The sequence below is a fragment of the Sceloporus undulatus genome, chromosome 1 (genome assembly GCF_019175285.1).
Source record: "Sceloporus undulatus isolate JIND9_A2432 ecotype Alabama chromosome 1, SceUnd_v1.1, whole genome shotgun sequence".
In the NCBI taxonomy this organism is placed as follows: domain Eukaryota; kingdom Metazoa; phylum Chordata; class Lepidosauria; order Squamata; family Phrynosomatidae; genus Sceloporus; species Sceloporus undulatus.
The window spans coordinates 133536978-133559133 of record NC_056522.1 but is presented as its reverse complement, the minus strand read 5'-3'; the positions used below and the strand labels follow the sequence as shown (position 1 = coordinate 133559133).

At 41.2% G+C, this 22156-nt stretch overlaps 1 protein-coding gene across 2 annotated transcripts in view; it reads right to left on the bottom strand.

The window, feature by feature from the left end:
* Positions 1–18872: 18872 nt before the first annotated feature.
* Positions 18873–22156, bottom strand: part of KHDRBS2 (KH RNA binding domain containing, signal transduction associated 2) — a 506442-nt gene continuing 503158 nt past the window's right edge. For both annotated transcript variants that reach the window (XM_042445276.1, XM_042445272.1), the window contains one exon: positions 18873–21783. The gene's annotated coding sequence lies outside the window, so the exon portion shown is untranslated. The remainder of the gene's footprint in view (positions 21784–22156) is intronic.

Here is a 22156-nt window from a genome sequence, read left to right as displayed (position 1 = left end):
TAACCTGATGCTAAGGATCTTTCCCTCCAGGATTAGAGGGATTGGACATAAGGAATGAAACATATAACCCTTTCTTTTGCTATTGCCAGGCTTTCATTTCACACCACATTTTGGCTCCTCAGAAACCAAGAAATCACTCTGCATGCTCTATGGATGGGTGAGGGGGGCATCTCATTGCCCATCTTTCTCTTCCTCTCACACCTCTGGCACAGCTTTCACCGCAAACCATTAAATTGCCATTTTATTTTCTCAATAAAACTCAGTTTCTATAAAAGTGCTGATCTCATCTCTTTTGTACTTTTTGAGGTACCCTGTTATTTCCTTGTCTGCTGCCCCCACTGAAGAAATAAAGTAGCTACCATGGCTCAAAGCTATGGTAACCAGGGATTTCTAGTTTGGTGGGGCACCAGAGCTCTCTGACAGGGAAGGTTAACTATTGCACACAATTACAAATCCCAGAATTCCATAGCACTGAGTCATGGCAATTAAAAGTAGTATCAAACTGCTTTATTTCCGCAGTGTGGCAGCAGTACTTCACTACTTTTTTCCAACCAGGTAACATGACTACCCAAAACCAGAGGGAAAAACAAAAACAAAGCATTTTTAATGGCCAGATGTGTGCATTCAAGTCACCTTTCGACTTATGGAAGATCTCATAGGGTTTTCTTAGGCAAAGAACACTCATAGGTAGTTCTGCTAGCTCTGAAATATAGCCTAAAGCACTGGGTATTTGTTGGTGGGCTCCCAACCAAGTAGTGATACTAACCTGGCCTGATCATGCTTCATTTCTGAGAACAGACAGGATCTGGTGCCTTTAAGTTATTTCGGCTCTGCAGTGGCCAGATAGCGATGTTTTTCAAGCTCCCACACTGCTTTTGGAACTTGTGGAAGGAGTGTAAAATGAAAAGGCTCATAGGTCAAAACTCTGATGTTCCACACTCTACTCCGAGTGCCATAATAAGGCCAAATTTATATACCCTCTCTCTATTTTCTCCATTCTTTGTCTCTCATCACTGTTTTGTTTTTGTTTTTTTTTGACATGGCACAAACACAGCATGTGTACAAACATCTTTGGACTGACCCAGAGATCTCTGGCACCAGGTGAGAATGGAAAGAAATAGGAATCCAGGCTTTTAAAAAGCCACTTCATGTACAAGAAGCAAATGTCCTTCTCCAGAGCTGCTGACCATAATTGCCTGGAGACTGAGAATGCATCTTCATTTCAGAATTTAATGCAGTTTGACACAGATTTAACTGCCATGGCTTAATGTCATGGAATTCTGGAATTTGTAATTTTGTGAGATATTTAACTTTCTCTTTCAGAGAGCTCTTGTGCCACAATGAACTACAAATCCTAGGATTCCATAGGATGGTGCCATAGCAGTTAAATCAGGATCAAGCTGCATTAATTCTGCAGTGTGTCAGTGGCCCTGGAGAAGCATATCCGTTCCTTTAGACTTCAGGGAGGACACTGAGACCTAGAAACGCTATGTAATGTAGACTAAACAACCTAATCATATACAATGCTGAGTTCTGATGTATTTTGGAAAACATCTAAATTTCTGGATCAGTAAGCATCCTCTCCTCAGACAAAAGAGAACCAATGTTGTTATGCAAATCATCTCTACTAGAATATTTGATAAAAATTTGCCTTTGTCATAGACAATTTATAAGAGTTTATTTTCTGAGTGGAGACGTAGGAGGTTATCAGATGGAGGGCCCAGGATGGCAGCAAAGCAGATTGCTCCCGTCCTATTCATGCAATTGAAATTCCTGTTAGTATCAAATGATGGAGCCATTACACTTCACTGACGGCAGAAGGGTGGGAGAAGTGCGCTGTGTTTGATAATCTTGCCCCTGACTACGCAAATAGGATGAGAGAAATCTACTTTGCTTCTGCACTGAGCCCTCCATCTGATAATCTCTGTAGTTTACAAACATGTGTCCTGACCTTGTGTGGTAACCAAAAACATACTTCATATTGTAAATTTAACTTTAGCCCTGTTTGCACGGATCAAATAAAATGTCCTCCCTTCCCATTACCATGGTGATAAATCTGGATGGCACAGGGCCCAATCCTTGGTTCTAATGTAAACTGTCCAGATGACATCTGGCCAGATCAGTATCAAACCCAAGTTACACCATTCTTACAACATAAATAAACCACCTTTTGCTCTGGATCTTGCACTGGTGTTGTCACTGCTGGTGCAAGTCGCTGGGCCTTATCACACGTGGAGGGTTTGCAGCTTAGATCTGCAGTCACTCCTGTTCTAGCAACGTGAAACATGATGTTTTTTCACACCAGATCTGGAGTCACTCTTGTCTAGCAATGCAAATTCATGTTGAAACGTGATGTTTTACCACACCTGGTTGCCTTTCCGTTGCCCTTCCGAGTCGAGGGGGAAGCAGAGTCAGTTCTATTCCAGACAAGTCACGTGATGCAGATTCAAGCAAAGCGTGGTGAGTGCACATTGTATTACCACATTGGAGGCTTCAACGATTCGAATTGGCACCCTTGCGCATGCTCAATGGGGCTCTGGACACTGTCCTCCTTCCCTGCCCCCTCCTTAGCTGTCATCCATCGGGGTAAAGAAGCAGTCAGGGGATGATGGGATAGGTCACAGGGGGTCATTTGGGCCAGGACTGGGATGAAAGAGTAGGCAGGGGATGATGGGATAGGTCACGGGGGTCAATGGGGTCAGGATTGGGATGCAGGAGCAGGCAGGGGATGATGGGATAGGTCACAAAGGTCACTAGGGCCAGGATCGGGATGCAGGAGCAGTCAGGGGATGATGGGATAGGTCGCAGGGGGTCACTGGGGCCAGGATTGTGATGAAGGAGCAGGCAGGGGATGATGGGATAGGTCGCAGGGTTGCAGAGAGGACGGGATGGCATGAAGGAGGAGGAGGGGGATGAAGGAGCAGGACGCAGGGGGCCAAGGGAGGTGACATCGGAGTGATCTTCTACACCAGACTAATTCAAAGTGAAATCGAAGTGAGCTTAGAAGCAGATTGTTTCCAAATTCATCAAAATGAGAAGTCACTTTGGAATCACTGCGGAAGCGCCACAGAAGGAGCTCACATAGAAAGGAATCGCATCTGATAACGCATTCATGTTATGACGTGAATTCGCATCATTGGACCTGCAGTCATGTCGGATCTGAGCTGCAAAAACCTCCAACAACCTCCGTGTTATAAACACCACTCACTCTGAGGTCAGAATAAGATGCCCAGCCATGATAGATGCTGGGCACCTTGTTCTGATCCCAGAGTGAGTGACTCATGCCAGTGGCAGTAGTGGTGGGTGGCACAGTAGAATGAATGTACAAACAGCCACTTGGCACCACAATGGAGTGCCCAAGGTAACAGTAGGATGTCAGGTGAGCTTCAGGGCTGGAATATTCTGGTTTGCTCCCAGACTATTCTGGCCCATGCAGTTACCCAGCCGATGACACAGAAAATAAATTCAAGAGCAAAGGAACTGGCTCAATTAAAACCTGGGCTTCGTTATAGAAGAGATGTACTGCACCTCCATGTTTTAAAGAATGACATTATGTTTTGAATAGAGCTCTGCATTCTCTTCTGCCTAACACGGTTGACATTTCTCACTGAAATACTTTAATAAGACAGGGGATTATATATACCAGATGCAAAGCAGTTTCCTTTCCAATATGTAAAAAGAAATTGCTTTGTTTAATGTTCAGGACAGCTCAAAATTATCAATCCCATTGGAAAGAAATAGCCGGAGTGACCTTTTTTGTGTTAACAATGAAAGTGGATTTGGATGGGTTTTTAAAAACCGAGCATGGTAATAAAGTTTTACTGATCCATGGGAAAGTGTGTGAAGGGGGGGGGGAGGAGTAGAAATCAGTTTGGAGGATATGGATTCTGCTGATCACAGCAAGAGTCATTTGTTTAATATAGGCTCTTGGCTAAGAGGAAACAAAATTGTAATACTCCTTTGGATTCCTTAAGGGGCCATTGAGAACACAATTTATATAACTTGCACAGCATACTGTGTCTAGAGCAGGGTGAAACTGCCTACTGCGTTAAGTGAAGATTATTACCAATCTACATGGAGGCTGATTTGTTCTGAAAACTTTAAAAAAAACTAATAAAAGCAGAGTGTTCTGAAGCAAATCATTTAGGTAGGAATGAAGAGGAAAAATCCCCTATATTTTTCAGGACAAAGGGATATTCCTTGGGTGCATCTATAGCTCTGGTTTATTATGAGGCATAAAGGAGGAGAACCACAAAAATGATTTTACAATATACAGTTTTGTTTCTGTGTGTACATTAATTGCAAATGCAGAATTTCAGAAAAAGAGTTTTTAACCTTCCTAAAAATCTTCCAGTTCTCAGTAAAATTTGAAGTGGTGCCTCTATATATTAATGTTTTCTGCCAGAGAATCAGCAACTACAGTAGTATGGGTTGGAAGTGACTTTAGCAGTCTCTGTATTTGCCAGCACTGACATGCACAGGAGACTTTTGCATAAAGAGTGTTGAGCCTTCCATCTACATTTTCCAGATTCCTTGGGTCTATTCCTTGGGTCTATATGGCTACGTCTTTGCATGTATGGTGACAGGTTCTGATGGAAATAATACAGGCAAGACACACAATTCTTTATATCTTAGGCATGGTTTTGACATTATTGGTTTTCATTCATTCTTGGTTAGCCTGATCTTTAACTTGGAATGACCAGTGCAACAATAATATCCTACAGGCCACATGGGCTAGCATCAGCCCCAGCTAGAAAAACATGTTATCACTCTTGTCCCCTGACAAACTTGTGGTGGATGTTTATAAGAGCTTATCCAAGTCTACATCTTTGTGCATGAAGAGTTCTTACACTCAGGGAGGCACACTGATTGGGTAGGGTGACTCTTCTAATGCAGGGCATCTCTCTAATGGTTCACTTTCATGGATGCTCACTGCATTTTTGTCAATATGTTGGAGAGGCAGCATGTATTTCTAATGGTGACTTAGAAATACTGTGCAGACCAGCCAATAAGATCAGCCTGGGAACAGAGTTGGGCGGGGTGTCCATATGATGCACACCCCAACTCTGGCCCCAGGCCAGCATGACGCCGCATGCTGCACCACATGGCACACGGTGTCATGGTGCTCTTCTGGTACTGTGTTGACATGATGTAGCACCAAAGGATCACATGAAAACTGCAGCGCCAGTGGCTACGACACACTTTCCATGGTGCAGAAAGGCAAGATTGGGGCCACAGCATGCAGTGCTGTGGCTCCAATCTGGCTCTAAGAGGGGCGGCCTGTATAACCCCTTACTCTCCATGCCCCCATGATCCCCTTGGTGCATTCTTTCATCAAGGAAGAGCAGCTTGTATGTTTCTTCCAAACGAGTATTAATACTTTTACAAGATGCAGTGTAGAGTTGTAGTTTGCGGTGTAGTACTTATTGGCCTCCAGATATTGCTGGATTCCATTTGATCTAGCCAACATGGCCCATTGGCATGGGATTTGTAAACCCTCAGCCCCTCTCCCCACAGAAAGTGGACTGACACACACACACACACACACACTATATTTTCAATAGGTACACTAATACATAAAAGCCATTTACATATTTCTTCAATTTATATTGGTATCAAAACTTTACTGCCAAAAAAGGGTGCTCAGAACAGGTAGTAAAATCCAAATAAAACAAAACATAACACATAAAAGCAACCAAGCTTAAATCAAAAGGCCTGTCAGAATTAAAAGATATAGGCTATACAGTAAGTGGAAGGACGACAGAACGTATACATTTTTATGATCAGATGGACATGGCCTCATCTTACTAGCAGCTGACTTTTACCTGTTGTTCATGGTTTGGCCAGTTTATAGAATGAATGGTGAAACTGTCGATTTTTTATTTACATTGTATTACTTTTGAATGGTATTGCATTTTTTCACCCTTTTAAGTGAATATCACCATAAGGGTTGATTGGAAGGGTAGCTTATAATAATCTAATAAGTAATAAGTAATAATAAGGCTAAAAATGTTGAAATAAAGAAGTCTAATAAGTTGAAATAAATAAATAAATAAATACAATAAATAAATGATATCCTTTAGAAGAGGATTCTCAAAAAGAGAGCCACCGTGACATAGTGGTTTGAGTGTTGGGCTAGGATCCCAGGAGACCAGGGTTCAAATCCTCTCAACCATGGAAACCCACTGCATGACCTTGGGCAAGTCATACTCTCTCAGCCTCAGAGAGAGGCAATAGAACTTTTAAGAAATTTTGCCAAGAAAACCCCATGACTTGGAGCACACAACAAAAACAAAGGAGACTGACAAATAAAACTTAAATAAATGCTGATGGCTGCAAGCCTATATTCCCTTACCTGGAAGCAATCCAGATGAACTTCAACCAGTTATACTCGGCAAACATATGAGATTTCACTGTTAAGAGAATCAGACTAGAACAAACAAATTGTCGATTCATTGTCTTTAATGCAACTAGTACAAAAAAGTTGTAGATTCATACAAGGAAAGGGTAAAAATTGGATAATTTATCTTTTGGAGCTACCACACCCATAACTCATACTGGCCATGTTCAATGGGGGATTAGGGGAGATGTAAAAAAATTAGCCCATCCATGTTCCGTTGAAGAGCATGAAGCCATGGATTTATATTTCACTGATAGAAAAGTAAGATGGCAGATGATATCTTCAAGACAGCTATGACATATTATTTCAGTCAAAACAAGGAAGCCTTGGGAGCATAGTCTGGGTGATGTTTGATCATACATGAGGATCTGGACATCTCATCATTTTAACAGATTCTCAAACTAAACATGAAATTATGTAGAGGAGAGCCTTATTATTTCCCTGCAGTGTATAATTTACTAGGACTACTTTTGGGGTATATGCAATGGAGGCACCAGAGCCTGGAAACATTTTTTTGGGGGGGGGGGAGGGGAGGCTTCCAGTTCACGTGTTGGAAGATTTTTGCATTCTCTTTCCCCCTCCTTAGATAGATAGGGATATCCTGCATGTAAACTCTGCTCTCTCTCCCCTCATTTAAACTAACCAGGTGACTTAGGTCACTCCCCCTTTTAGGAGTCACATTTTCAAAGATTTTCTGCTGCCCTGTTGGATCTCCAATCTTCCTTCTCCATCAACTTTCTTTGGAGAGATGGTGAGATAAGTATTTCTTCTTAACCTGAACTATTCACTAGCTAGTTTAGGACATAGCCTCTATGGTTATATAGATTAAAGCCATTAGTAAGCGTTTGTTTGAACTGCAAGCTACTTGTGTTTGTTGTTTTTGAGTTAGTCTCAGTTCTTAGGGAATTAGAGTTAGACAAGGAAATTTTGCTGATACTTGGCTGATTTAAAGCTAGACCTTAGCAGGCTTGACTTTGACATTTTTGACATTTAAATATTTTTGTTTCCTTAACAAAGGCCAAAGCCTTAGGAAACTTAAATTTTCCTACAGCATGCTGGTTGGGACGTTGTAGTGAAAATGTAGTTGTAAGTTGTACATAATAAAAAATTTTTTGCGGGGGGGGGGGCTTTTGGGAGAAGTCCTATTTGAGCGTTTGTATGTACAGTGGTACCCCGGGTTACGAAATTAATCCGTTCCGCGGCGCCCTTCGTAACCCGAAATCTTTCGCAACCCGAAAAAGCCATAGGCGCTAGCGCTGGAAGCCGCGATTTTGTGCGAAAAAGCGCCGAAAAGCACCACATTTTTTTCCCGTAAGCTGAAAAAAGAAACATAACCCGGAACAGTTTTTTCCTATGGAATTTTTTCGTATCCCGGAAATTTCGTAACGCGGTGCTTTCGTATCCCGGGGTACCACTGTATATGTACATATGTTCAGAGAGGCAGGACTCACTCACGGAGGACAGGAGCTAGTGAGATGTTCCCCTCTTCCTGGCTATAGAATGGAGGGAATGTTTATTGTTTTTAGTATTATATGTGGTTTATATCATTTTGATGATAATCTTTAGTATGTTATATTGTATCTGCTTTAAGTTGTGAGTAGTCTTGAGTTACAGACTTGGGGGGGGGGGGAAAGTTGATGTATCGTTAAAAGATGATGAAGATGGTGGTGTTAGTGCAGGTGATTTCTTCACATGAGTGCTCTCTTCATGTCCACTATCAAGGCTTCATCTGTGTGAATCAGATATGGTCATGATACATTGATTGTCTGTGGTAGAAATCATGCAGTCCTCCAGATGTTGTTGAACTGCAAATCTCAGTATCCCTATAATGTGACTTCACCATAATGTGATGTCAGATGCAGGCCCTTTTGGAAGGCAAAATGAGGCAACCACCTCACATGGCAGGTTCTGGGAGGAACGGCAATAGCAATATCCCCCAAGTGATGTGTTTTGTGTTGCTGGATGATTTCCCAGCACTAACATTTAAGTGAAATTCAACTGCTGGTCCAAGTCAGCTTCTGGATTGGCTGAAGGGGATAGGAGGCACTCTCTTTTACTCTATCTTGGCCAGCAGAATATCTATTTTTGGGATTCTTGCTTGATGCAGCGGGCCCATGTGCAATGATCCAGGAAATACACAACATAGCTTTTAACTTCTTTGTTGCAACAATAGCCACTCCTTTCCTCGTGGCATCTTTGCACGTTGCTTTTCTAGTGCAAGAAAGATGTTTACCTGGTTTGATGTCCTCTCCCTTTCACCAAGAAAGAAAGATGAAAGTCCAGTTGCACATGCTGTACTCTCCACCCTAATCCTTGAAGTCTATCTACCCTAATTTACGCATTATGCAGTTATTATATCTGCCTCATTCCATCCTGCCTAATGAGAATGCCCTTATAACTAAAGGCCAGGAGGTGTTCTCCAAAAGCAGAATTGCTCTTTTCTTTCTTTCTCTCTCTTTGACTAACAGGGAAACATTTAACAATCTCTCCCCCTTTCTCCTCATTAGATTAACAATGAAAAATGACAATTGCTCACTCTGAGATATCTTTGGGAACACAGCCGACTAGCTCATTATTAGCTAAAATAGTGGAGATGGCATGTCCTGGGTTGTCATTTCATGTGCGCTGTTGTAATTCAGTGCCAGATGACCTACAACTGTAACAGTGGAAATAAGAGGCTTGAAGTTGTTTCCTCTCTCCAGTGCTTGCAAGAGTGTGATCTCATTCTCATCCATGAGAATCTAGATATAAATATGGACCACAGGCTCTGCATTGCCTATGTTAATCAGAATCAGTGGAGCCCTCATACCACAATCTGAGGATTGTAATGGAAAATTATGGTGCCCCCTCTGATATGTTGATGGATTGGTTTGTTCCTACGGGGTGGTGTTCTGTATTTCTAGAGTCTGCATTTCTAGGTTAGATGTGTTTTGCGAGTTTTGTCCTCCTCTAATAATGGATTTCTTGTTATAACTTACCTGTGTACTGTGTGATAATAAGAAGGCAGGCAAGTAGGAATCTTTAGGATCTGGAAGTGGAGTGAATGCCCCAGTTCCAGAATCCACAGGAAAGGAATGTGTAACACCCCCTATTTGAATGTATTCTAAAAAGGATGTTGAGAAACTGGAGCGTATCCAAAGGAGGGCGACTAAAATGGTGAAGGGTCTGGAAACCATGCCCTATAAGGAATGACTTAGGAGCTAGAGATGTTTAGCCTGGAGAAGAGAAGGTTAAGAGGTGATATGATAGCCCTGTTTAAATATTTGAAGGGATGTCATATTGAAGAGGGAACTTGTTTTCTGGACCCAGAACAATGGATACAAGCTCCAGGAAAAGAGATTCCACCTCAATATTAGGAAGAACTTCCTGACAGTAAGGGCTGTTCAACAGTGGAACAAACTCCCTCGGAATGTAGTGGAGTCTCCTTCCTTGGAGGTCTTTAAGTAGAGGCCGGATGGCCATCTGTCGGGTATGCTTTGATTGAGAGTTCCTGCATGGCAGGGGGTTGGACTGGATGGCCCTTGTGGTCTCTTCCAGTTCTATAATTCTCTGATTCTATTATTCTACCTGATAAATTGTGGTGCCCAGAATTTGGACACAATATTCCAGGTGGGGCCTGACCAGAGCAGATTAGACTGGCACTATTACTTCCCTTGATCTAGACACTATACTTTTATTGATGCAGCATAAAATTGCATTGGCCTTGTTAGCTGCCGCATTGCACTGTTGACTCATGTTCAACTTGTGGTCTATTTGGACTTCCAGATCCCTTTCACATGTAATCTCGTTCAGCCAAGTGTCACCCATTTTATATCTGTTCATTTCATTTTTTTCTGCCCTAAGTGCAGTACCTTAGATTTCTCTGTGATGAATTTCATTTTGTTAGCTTTGGCCCAGCTTTCTAATCTATTAAGGTCATTTTGAAGTTTGATCCTGTCCTCTGGGTTATTTGCTACTCCTCCTAGTTTGGTGTCATCTGCAAATTTGATAAGTATGCTTCCAATTCTGTCCTCCAAGTCATTGATAAAGATGTTGAATAACACTGGGCCCAGGACAGAGCCCTGTGGGACCCCACTGGTCACTTCTCTCCAGGATGAAAAGGAGCCATTGTTGAGTACTCTTTGAGTTTGGCCAGTCAACCAATTACAAATCCATGTAACAGTTACCTTGTCTAGCCCACATGTCACTAGCTTGTTTGCAAGAATGTCATGGAGAACCCTGTCAAAGGCCTTACTGAAATCAAGTTATATTATATCCACAGCATTCTCTTCATCTACCACGCTGGTAATTTTATCGAAAAAAGAGATTAGATTTGTCTGGCATGACTTCTTTCTCTGAAACCCATGTTGACTTTTTGTGGTTATGGAATTGCCTTCTAGATGGTCACAGACTCTGTTTAATGATCTGCTCCAGAATCTTTCCTGGTATTGATGTCAGACTAACTGGACGATAATTGTTTGGATCCTCTTTCTTCCCCTTTTTGAAGAGAGGGACAACGTTTGCCCTCCTTCAGTCTGCTGGGACTTCTCCTGTTCTTCAGGAGTTCTCAAAGATTATTGCCAATGGCTCCGATATTATATTTGCCAGTTCTTTTAATACCCTTGGATGTAGTTCATCTGGACCTGGAGATTTATATTCATTTAGATTAATCAGATATTCTTGTACTATCTCTTTACTTATTCTGTGCTGAAATTCCCCTATTTTGTCTTCTGCTCCATTATCCTCAGGTTGAGCACCCTTTTCCTTTTCTGAGAAGACTGAAGCAAAGAAGGTGTTGAGTAATTCTGCCTTTTCTCTGTCCTCTGCTAGCATTTTGCCATCTTCTCCACATGCCTTCTTCCTTTTGCTGCAGACATACCCCAAATAAGCCCTTTTTGTTGTTCTTAACCTCTCTAGCAAGCCTGAGCTCATTCTGTGCTTTAGCTTTTCTGACTTTACCCCTACATGTGCTTGCTATTTGTTTGAATTCCTCTTTGGTGATTTCCCCATTTTTCCATTTCTTATACATTTCCATTTCTTATACAACTTAGCTCAGTTGAAAGTTCCTTAGTCATCCATCCTGGTTTCTTGAGACACCTCCTGGTTTTTTTTCTCACTGGAACTGTTTGAAATTGTGCCTTCGGTATCTCCCTTTTGAGAAACTCTCATCCGTCTTGAACTCTCCTCTCTTTTAGTATTCCTGACCATGGGATCACCCCCAGTATTTCTCTACGTTTACTAAAATCAGCTTTCCTAAAGTCTAGAATGCATGTCTCACTATGCCTGGCTTCTCCTTTCCATTATATAACAAACTTCAGGAGTACATGATCACCCCCACCTAAAGATCCCACCACTTGCACCCCATTAACCAAGTCATCCTTGTTGGTTAGGACCAGATCTAAAATAGCTGATCCCCTTGTTGCCTCTTCCATCTTTTGGACAATGAAATTGTCTTCAAGGCATTCTGTTACCAGCATTATAATAAGATTCAGATGCCGGTGCATATGGAAGCAATGGTGGAAGACACATTTTACCCTTTGCTTCAGACAGAAAACTATTTCTGGTCATTCCTTCTGGCCACAATACATTTGGAAAGTAGGCACAAGGCTGCCAGCAGTTTAATCAAAAACACCTCTATGCATTTTAGTGGGGTCTATATAAGGAATACAAATTGGATCTTTCTTACTGTAAAGGTATTTTTTATTAGAAAGTACAATTTAGATAGGCACGTTTGGGGCAGCCCAGTCCTCTTCCACCTTTTGGACAATGAAATTGTCTTCCAGGCAAGTGAGGAATTTGCTAGACCTTGAGGATTTGGCTGAGTTTGAATTCCAGCAAATATCAGGATAGTTGAAGTCACCCATCACTACTACATATCTCCTTTCTGAATGTGTAATCATCTGTTCTAAAAAGGCGTCATCCAATTCCTCCATCTGATTTGGGGGTCTGTAGTAGACTCTCACCATAACATCCTTGTTGTTTCCCTCCCCTTTAATTTTTATCCAGATGCTCTTCACCTGACTTCCAGGATTGATGTCCCGGATCTCTTCACTAGTGTAAATGTCCCTGCAATATAAAGCTATTCCTCCTCCTTTCCTATTTTGCCTATTTCTCTTGAAAAGGTTATACCCTTGTATTCCTACATTCCACTCATGAGACTCATCCCACCAAGTTTCAATAATGCCTATTATATCATATTTGCTTTGTTGTGCTAGGAGTTCAAGTTCATCTTGCTTATTTCCCATGCTCTGTGTATTAGTGTAGAGACATCGCAGACCACGGGTCCCCTTTACTTGCTGCTGCTTGTGCAAGTTATTCGCCTCCCACTTTTGGGTCCTTGCACTTTTGTCTTGTTTCCTCTATGACAATTTGACTATTGTCTCCAGACCTTTTGCCTTCCAGAATACTGTTTCCCTTCCCCACATAACTCAGTTTAAAGCCCTCCTGATAAAATTCTTGAGACTATTGGCAAAAACGTTTCTGCCAACTGGTGTGAGATTCAACCCATCCCTTGCCAGAAGTCCCTCCTCATGGAACCACAGCCCATGGTCCAAGAATCCAAACCATTCTTGGCGACACCATCTACGGAGCCAGTTATTTACATCCGCTATTTTCTTCTCCCTTCCTGGACCATGCCCTTCGACTGGGAGAAGAGATGAGATGACAACCTGTTCATCCACCTCTTTCAGCTTCCTACCGAAAGCCTCATAATCCCTTTTGATATTCTGAAGACTGTGCCATGCAGTATCATTGGTTCCCACATGAACCAAAAGAAAGGGGTGATGGTCAGTAGACTTGACAAGTCTTGTCAGCCTCTCTCTCACATCACGGATCCTTGCCTCAGGGAGACAACACCACTGGTTCAGTGTCTCTCAGCAAGGAGTCTCCCACGACCATCACACGCCTCCTCCGAGGCTTAGCAGTAGCTGTTCCCTTTGGTGGTATTCCCAGGGCCTCCTGCTCTATCCCTGAGGTCTGTCCCTGCTGCTGTTCCTCATCATTCTTGATAATGGAGAGAAATTCAAATCTATTCTATAGCTACAAGCTCACAGAATGTTCCCTGGTTTACCTACTTCTGTGTCTGGGATTCAGGTTCAAATGCTTTAGATCAGGGGTAGGCAACTATAGAAGACTAGACCTTGGAGGCCTGCACTCCCCACTGTACCTGCAAAATATAAATATTGGTGGGTTTTTTAAACCTCCAAACACCCCCCAAATACCCTCTTTTGTGAGATCCTAGAGAAAATTCCGCGGCATTTTGAGGCTTTTTTTTTTTTTTTTTGAAACGTCCCCAAACACCCTCTTTCATGGCACTCTAGAGGAAATTCTGGGCGAATTTTGAGGTAAAACATTATTTATGAAAACTTTTACAAAATTTAATCTTGAGACCTGCAGGATTCAGGAAGGCTCGAAATGTGGTGGGAATGCCTGCCACATTCTCTAGAGATTACTTTTGGCCATTTCAGAGCAATTGTAACCTTCTGAAGGGATGCAAAATGGTCTCGGGGATCACATATGGACCACTTTGCGTCCCCCCCCCACACACTGTGGTCCTGAAGACTAGGGTTGGTAGACATTTTAGACATGAACAATTATAAATGACAAATAGAGCCAGAAACAAAATATTGCACCTCTATCTTCACCTTCTAAAATGAGTGCACATGCTCAGGGTTCCAAACATGCCCTCTTTCAGGAAACTCCATTTCACCTCTTTTTGCTCTAACAGGGGAAACGAGAACAAAACTGGAAGATGATGGGATAGTCCATTTTTTTGCTTTTGCTTTTTTATTTTTCCTGTTAAACAGTGTCAGAAAACTCTGTGACCATTTAAAAGGTGAAATGCTGTGCTTAGAGACTTCTAGGAAAGCTAATTAATCTTTTCTTTTGACAGAATAGAGGTGATCTGGGATTGAAAGCCCCCAATGCTGAACTGCTGCAAGTTTACAGGGTAACCATAAGAACAAAGTAAGATAGAGCCATGCTGAAACAAAAACATTCTCCGCCAAAGAAAATTTTACAAGATGATGAGTTAAGCAAGAAAAGCAGATTAAGCATTTCCAGAGCACTCAGACACTACCACCGACTAACTGATGTTTTCTACTAATAACCATAATCAGCTGAAAAGTAAGGGGAAGGTTCAACATGAATAGTTTTCACTTGGTACTTCCTTAGTAATTTTCTGTTATGGCTTAAGGATTACTGTTTAATGATTGACTAAAATATATCTAGTGTACTCTTGCTCCTGCTACATGTTGTTATATGCTATTCCTAGGTAGATTGTCCAATACAGCTAAAAATGGTAAGGTGTATGCTTTCACTGATGTCAGATTTCTCAGTTTGAATACTGACATCTAGACAGGTATGTTGTTAAACTGCTCTCTTCAATTCACTAATGCCCACATGCTTGAACCAAAACCAAGTAGGGCAGAAGCTTCTTCTACACCTGTAGGTGACCTTTAGGAACATATTTTGCATACCCCTGTGCTGTGCTCTCCACTGAGCACATTGAGGGGGAAAAAGGAGAATTGCCAATTTTTGAGTGGGGTTACGTCAGAGAAGTGTCTGGTTAAGCCTTCACAGTTCATCTGCCTTTTTCAAGGCCAACCAAAGAAACCATTTCCCCCCATTTTAGGAGTTAATTAGTTCTCATGATCTTTAGGAATAATGCTGATAAATGACAGATTATATATCTCCATATAACTGCTGTGGGGTTTGCTTATATAGCTTGATTTATAGCAAATAAACATTTAAATCAATAAACTAGGGATGTTTCATTTGTGTTTGCTGGTGTGTGGCATAGAGAACCAGCAGGTGACTAACAGATAAATTATTGAACCAATCCTTTTGCTAAACGATTTAATGCAAGGAAGGTTAGCATGCTTGAATGCTTGGAAATTTAAGTGTGTTATTTATCTCTGGGCAGATATAGGGCATGCCCATCACACCGCAAGCTTCTATTTACTTCTTATTCTAGATCTAAGCTATTCCCAGCAAGCTGCAAAATTTGCAGTCTCTCTCTCACTCTCACTGTCTTTCTGAGATTGTTTAGTTACTCCACAGTCCCAATGCATAAGGAAGGTCACCTACCCAAGCTGATTTTTTAGTGCACTTTCCAGATAATGGCTGTCTGTTTTTATTAATACTGCATTTGTATCACACTCAATGGCCCCAGTGGACTTGATGTTGGGGTTATTCCATTTTCTTTTCATGATGCCCCTGCAAGACAGGTGAGGCTGTGCAAAATCTATTTCTCCTTTCATATACCAAGTTTTTAAAAGATTATCCTATTCTGAGTCATAAAAGTCAAACTTCTGGAATCACCTTAATCAGGAGTAGGATTCATGGTGATGAATTCTGTCACCTTCCCTTGATGGTTTCAGGAACTAAGTGTATGTTAAGCATGCATTTAGAAATGACAGCACCAACTCTGCTTACCACTGGGCACTTTTTTTTTAAATCATAAAAGAGGCAGGGGAGGAAAAAGCAGTTGTATGGGATGTCCACACTCCACATTAGGACCATGTAGCACTGGAAGGGGGGAAGGACCCACTATTTCCTCACTAATAATTCCTCATCTGCCCTCTTTCCCAAATAACCCTAGGGCAAGGGGAATTAGGAAATTTCAGTGGAAAAATAGGTTGGGGGGAAAGGGTGAAAAGAACCTTCCTGCTGCATCACTGTAAAACAACCTTATTACTGTTGTTCATGATAATAAATTAATTTCCTGATCTCTAACATGTTACAGGCTAGAAATTAATTTTCACCTCTAATGTCCCAAGTTCTCATACAGATATAATAAAATGAGTGGGTTCACTGATGATAAATTATCTGGAGGTCCCTCTGTGATTCCTTCTCACAGGAGTGAAAGAGGGACCTCTTAGGTTTACAGTTGGCCCTCCTTATTCACAGATTTTTTTATCCATGGATTCAAGCATCCACGGCTTGAAAATATTCCCCAATACACTCTATATAAATTCCAATAAGCAAACCTTGATTTTGCCATTTTATATAAAAGGCACCATTTTACTGTGCCATTGTATAAAATGAGAATAGAACATCCATGGATTTTGTTATCCACGGGGGATTCTGGAACCAAACCTCAGCGGATACCAAGGAGCCACTATATTTGCAAGCCCTGGTACCCTTCTTTCAACTGTCCCTACCCTTCCCCTGTTGGGGGCAAAGGAACAATAGTCCCAATCATGTGAAGGCTTCCACTTGTGTTTACACAAACAGGTTTCTACTTCCATTCTGTTCAAATAAGGAAAGAGAAACTTTCTCTAAAACCCTTGCTCAGAATGGGAAGGTCAACGACTGAGGGAGACTGCACGGTGGAGCTTGCATGAACTAGGCTAAACACCAGCACACAGCTAACATGTCCTATACACAGCCAAAGAATAAACCCCACTGACTACAGTAGGGCATACTTTTGCGTAAGTATGTACAGGATTACACCAAATATCTTTATGCTGCTTTATTTGTCTTCCCTATCACTCTTTGAACATTCATTTAATTTTACAGGGCAAAATGTTGCCTAAGATCACAATATTTTTTCCAGGATTAACTATCACCCCATTGGCTTCTGATTCACAAGTTCTGAATAAAGTATATGGGTGGGTTATTGGTCAGATTAGTTTTGTTCAGTAAGTAAAGGTAAAGGTATTGCCCACTGACAAGGTTGCCAGGTTGTGTCCGACCATAGAGGGCGGTGCTCTTCTCTGTTACTAAGCCAAAGAGCCAGCGTTGTCAGAGACTATTCTGTGTTCATGTGGCGAGCATGATTGCACAGAATGCTGTTTACCTTCCCATTGGAGTGGTACCTATTTATCTACTTGCATTTGCATGCTTTCGAACTGCTAGTTTGGCAGAAGCTGGGACTAGTGATGGGAGCTCACCCCATTGTGTGGCACCTGGGTGTCGAATTGCCAACCTGCTGATCTTGCAATCAACAGAGTCAGCATCTTAACCACTTGAGCCACTGCATGTGTTTGGTACACATTAAAAAAAATCTTGCTTTTTTCCTCTGAAGTATCTTCCCAATGCAATAAGTAGCACAAGGAAACAATGGACTCAATCCTACATTCCCTCAGTATAGCATAAATATCTACATGTGCCTCTATGCAACTCCAATCACCCCCTGCCAGTATGACAAAGGAAGTTGTAGTCTAACACCTCTGGAGGATGCTGGGATGGGGAAGGCTAGCTTGACTAGACAGATTAACAGTACAGGTTGAGTACCCCTTATCCAAAACACTTGGGGCCAGAAGTGTTTTGCATTTCAGATTTTTTCCAGTTTTTGCAACACAAAACATAAGTTGTGTAGTATGTACTGTATCTGCAAGGCTGAAGAGAGATGTAAGGGGTGTGAGGGTGGAGAGAGACTGAGGATCTGTCACATGGCAATAATCCAAGTGTAGCGCTCAAAGGGAATCCACACCTCCCACCATTTGACAGACCCTCATGTCTCTCTCCAATAGTGTTACTCTCTAGCCTCGTGTCTCTCTCCAGCCTTGCATCTTGTTTGTTCTCTGCTTGCATTGTGTATGATAGTGAGGTTGGAGAGACTGAGGATCTGAGAGATGAATGAGCAGGAGCGTTGCAACCACTGCCTCAAAGGCAGAAATGGGCAGCTGGCAGCAAAAGTTTTGGGTTTTGAAGGTTTTTGGATTTTGGATTTCCAGATTAGGAATGTTCAACCTCTATAGTACAGCTTTGCCATATGTTTTTATTCATGCCATGCTATCAGAACCTGATGAAGAATATATGTCCAAAGAAACAAAACAGGTAATACTCTTTGGGTATTGTCTGCAGAGATTATGCAATTAGAACATGTTCCAGGAAAATACAGTTACTTTCCAAATTCACAGTATAAACCAGAATCTTGGGATGCGAAGAAACTTTTGCAGTGTCTCATTTATGGCTGAGACAGGTTCTCTCAATATAGCAAGACACCTCAAGGATTCTCAAGCCTCCTATGAGAAATATCACCTTTTGTGCAAGAGTGAGGCATTGAGAGCTTCTCCCTATTATCCCTTGTGCAATTTGTGTAAAAAGGTCACTTTTCCCTTTGTGAAACTAAACATATTCACACAATAAAGCAAAAATAACGCTACTGTCTCACAAAAATGTAAGCAATCCACTTGTTACTTCTGTTTTTCTATACAGTCTATGCAACAAGTTCCTGTTGTTTCCAATTTTGTGGATTTCCAAAAGTGTGCAAAGACTGGTCCTTCAAATGGACACATTCTCCTTGAGACTTAAGGGGGAGGGACTTGTCACCTTGTTGTGAGGACATTTTTGCATATTCTCCTTTAGCATATGAGGACAATCTGGGTCATGATGAATATTCCTAAGAGAATTGTGGCACTGCACATAAATCATATACTGAAAACAATTATATATTGGCTTTTCTTACTCCTCAATCAGTCTACTTCCATGTGTGCTGAAAATAATATGGTTAAAAAGATTGCAGTCTTGATTAAGCGATCTTTCATTCTTTATATTTTTTCTAAGTTTCATTCAGAAGCGTAGACACCAGTTGATAAAAGAACAAGACTCTGGTGGTTTTGTTAGAATGAAGTTATCATGAGCTACATTCTTTTCAAAACAATGGGTTTTACTTCTTTCAGACTTCAGCATAGTGTGGTATGCTATCCAAACCTCTTAGAGCCAGAGGCAAACAACAATATTACGAACATGGCAAGGTTTCCTAAAGAGCGTACAAGAGGAGTATCCAAATATTCATTACTAAGTTTAAAATTTAGGAGTGGAAGTCCTTTTCATTTTTGTGCTGCCTCTCAATTTTAAGCAAATAGACAACTGACTGAAGAACATAGTTCATTTTCTAGTGACGACTACATATAAATATGAACAGTGATATAAGCCTACATTTTCCCCAGTTTTCAGATCACAGTATTTCCCTTTCTTCTCCTGTCTTCTGACACAAAGGTTCATTAGGCTTCTGGAGTAGATTTGGGGGGCATGTGGTTTGCTGACAGACAGGCAGACACTTTGGGGGAAAGCCATAGCTTGGTGGGGATGAATATGCTTTTCATGCAAAAGTTTGCAGGTTCAACCAGCAGCATCTCGTGGCAGGGCTTGGGGGGGGGATCCATCCTGAAACTCTGAAAAGCGATGAGAGTGTAGACAACATTGGATTAGAGTAACCCATGTATTGATTTGATATAAGACAGCTTCTTCTGTTACAACGAATGACTTGCAATGCCATGGTTACCTAAAATTAATAAAAAATATAATGGAGTTTCTCAGTTTTAAAGTTGTAGTTAATTTTATTCTGGTGGTTGTCCCTGGGAAGCATAAATTTCTTTGCACAAAATATAAATGCATTGTTCTTTGGGCATACTAGAATTCTGAATATGAACAGTAACCAGTGCTTTCATTCCCCCCTGCCTTGAAATCACTATAGTGTAAAAAAGTGCATGGTATTATGTTGTTATGTCTTCAGGTATTTACATGCATTAATTTCCAGATAAAGTCCATTGGGGGATGAGGATCTAAACCTGTCGTACAGAATGAACACAAACTGTTTTGCCATGACATAATCAATGATCTTAAGAAAGCATTTTTCAGTTCAGTCCTATAGCCTCTACTCCCAAGTGTTCCACTGAGTTCAGTGGGGCTTACTCCTAGGTTGATGGTTATTGGTTTATCCAGTGATGGCGAACCTTTTAGAGACCGGGTGTCCAGACTGCAACCCAAAGCCCACTTATTTATCACACAGTGCCATGTCCCTCTGGCTTTCTAGTAATGAACTCTGCCAAACCCTGTGCTGGGGTGACGATATGCATGCCCACAGAGAGGGCTTTGGGTGCCCCTTTTGGCATGCATGCCACAGATTTGCCATCATTGGTTTATATTCTTCATGAGATGAATAGGGCTGAAATGTTTTGTCAGAATTACATTGTTCTTATTAGCCACCTACAATATGAGATCTTTGCTGGAAGGGTGCAATAGTAATTCTTTCAGGGGTGGCCAGCTGCAGAGACTAATATTCCTCTTTCCTCTCCTAATGGGCTCCACAGTGACATTTTATTTGGATTGGAAGTGAAATAATGTCATTTCTCATTCCTGTTTTATCTGTTTTTTGACCAGTCTTGGGAAGCTAAAACTGAGAGGCAACTAGAAATATTGTCATCCTTCTTGGGAGCAGTTTTGATGCATTTTTGCCATTTTCAAGTATTTTTCTTTCTGAATTTTTAAATTTATGGGTGTGTTCTAAAGACTTTAGGGCTTTCTGGACGGACTTGGGACTGCTAGAAAGGGGTTGAGGACTACATGCAGCTGGTACTTTTCTCAACCCCGAATTATCTTCCCAGTTTCACCATTTTTTTTTAGAATTGGTTGTCATGGGCATAGAGAGTACCTGAGGACTGCAATAGTTTTATGGGATAACTTGTACAGTATGTGTGAGACAACCTTCAAGGGTGACTACTCAGAGACAGAGCTTTCATTTCTGCTATGTAGCTAAACACAGCTGTTGTCAAAGAATATAGTCCAAAGTCATCAACTGATGGATCTTCTTGTGTGCACCAGCCTTTGTTGTCCCATATGCAATTTCTCAGTGTTGCCAATGGAAATGACAAAGTTGTCCATTTTTAAATTCGCTGAACTTTTGGGCCTACATATATTAACTTTCACACTGACAAATGGAGTAGGGGTTATATGACACTCCTAACAACACAAGAAGTTCCTTCTGGTCCAAGTGGGATCCTGTGTCTAGCAGTGCCAAGTTAGATGACCCGGGAAGCTCATAAGCAGCTATAAAAGTGATCTTGATGAGCATTTAGCACTGAGACACATGTGTGAATGTACACACATAACATCTCAATATGAGAGTGTAAAAAAGAGCCCATATGCTTGATCTTGCCTTATTTTAAACCCTTTGTCAGGGTCAATAGTACACAAATCAAGCTGCACTACAGTGCAGTTATTAAAATGAAATAATCCAATATACATCAAATCTGTAATCTCTACAGCCAAAAACTTGATATTGATTTAGAAGGAAATTACCATTAATCAAAGAAGTGGAACTGGATCAATATTATTGAAATGGAGGACATAGCATGACAACATTCATATAATGTGCATAGCATAGACCTCCCATAGAAGGCTTTCTCACTAAGAGTGAATCACACAGACTTCATCTTTGAACACTTCCCAAAGTTTTATTAGTTATACTTTCTTTCCTGACTTTGTTACAGTCTTTGTCATTCACCTTTTCCTATTCCCCCCCCCCCCAGCTTCCTCAGAATTGACAGAACAATGACAAAATGTCCCCAGTCACCCTCCTTGGAATGGAGGTAAATATCGCTTGACTTTTTCAAACATAATGTTTTGGTTTGCTGGGCATTGCATTTCTTTTCTGTTTTACAGTCGTCACTGGCCTGTGGAAACAGTGAAGTTAGATTTAATCAGTCATTAATTATAGACAACACAGAGAAAATTACAACGTACCTGTGAAAATCAATACAAAAAAGACAAACTAACTTCTATCCTATACACAGCCAAAGTTGATCATTATTTCACCCCCACAAGAATGACAAAGCACTCCATATACTACAAGATAAAAATCACCCATAAACTGGGTTACAAAACAAGAAACCACTACTGTATGTCAAGAGCTGGGGCAGTTACACTATCTTGGACAATTTTAACTTTTCCTCTGGTATCTGTAACAAACTGTCAGAAACAGAGTGCTGAGAAAAAGATGGCTCCCGGTCATCACAAAGTGCATCTTTTATTATATTATTACAGTAA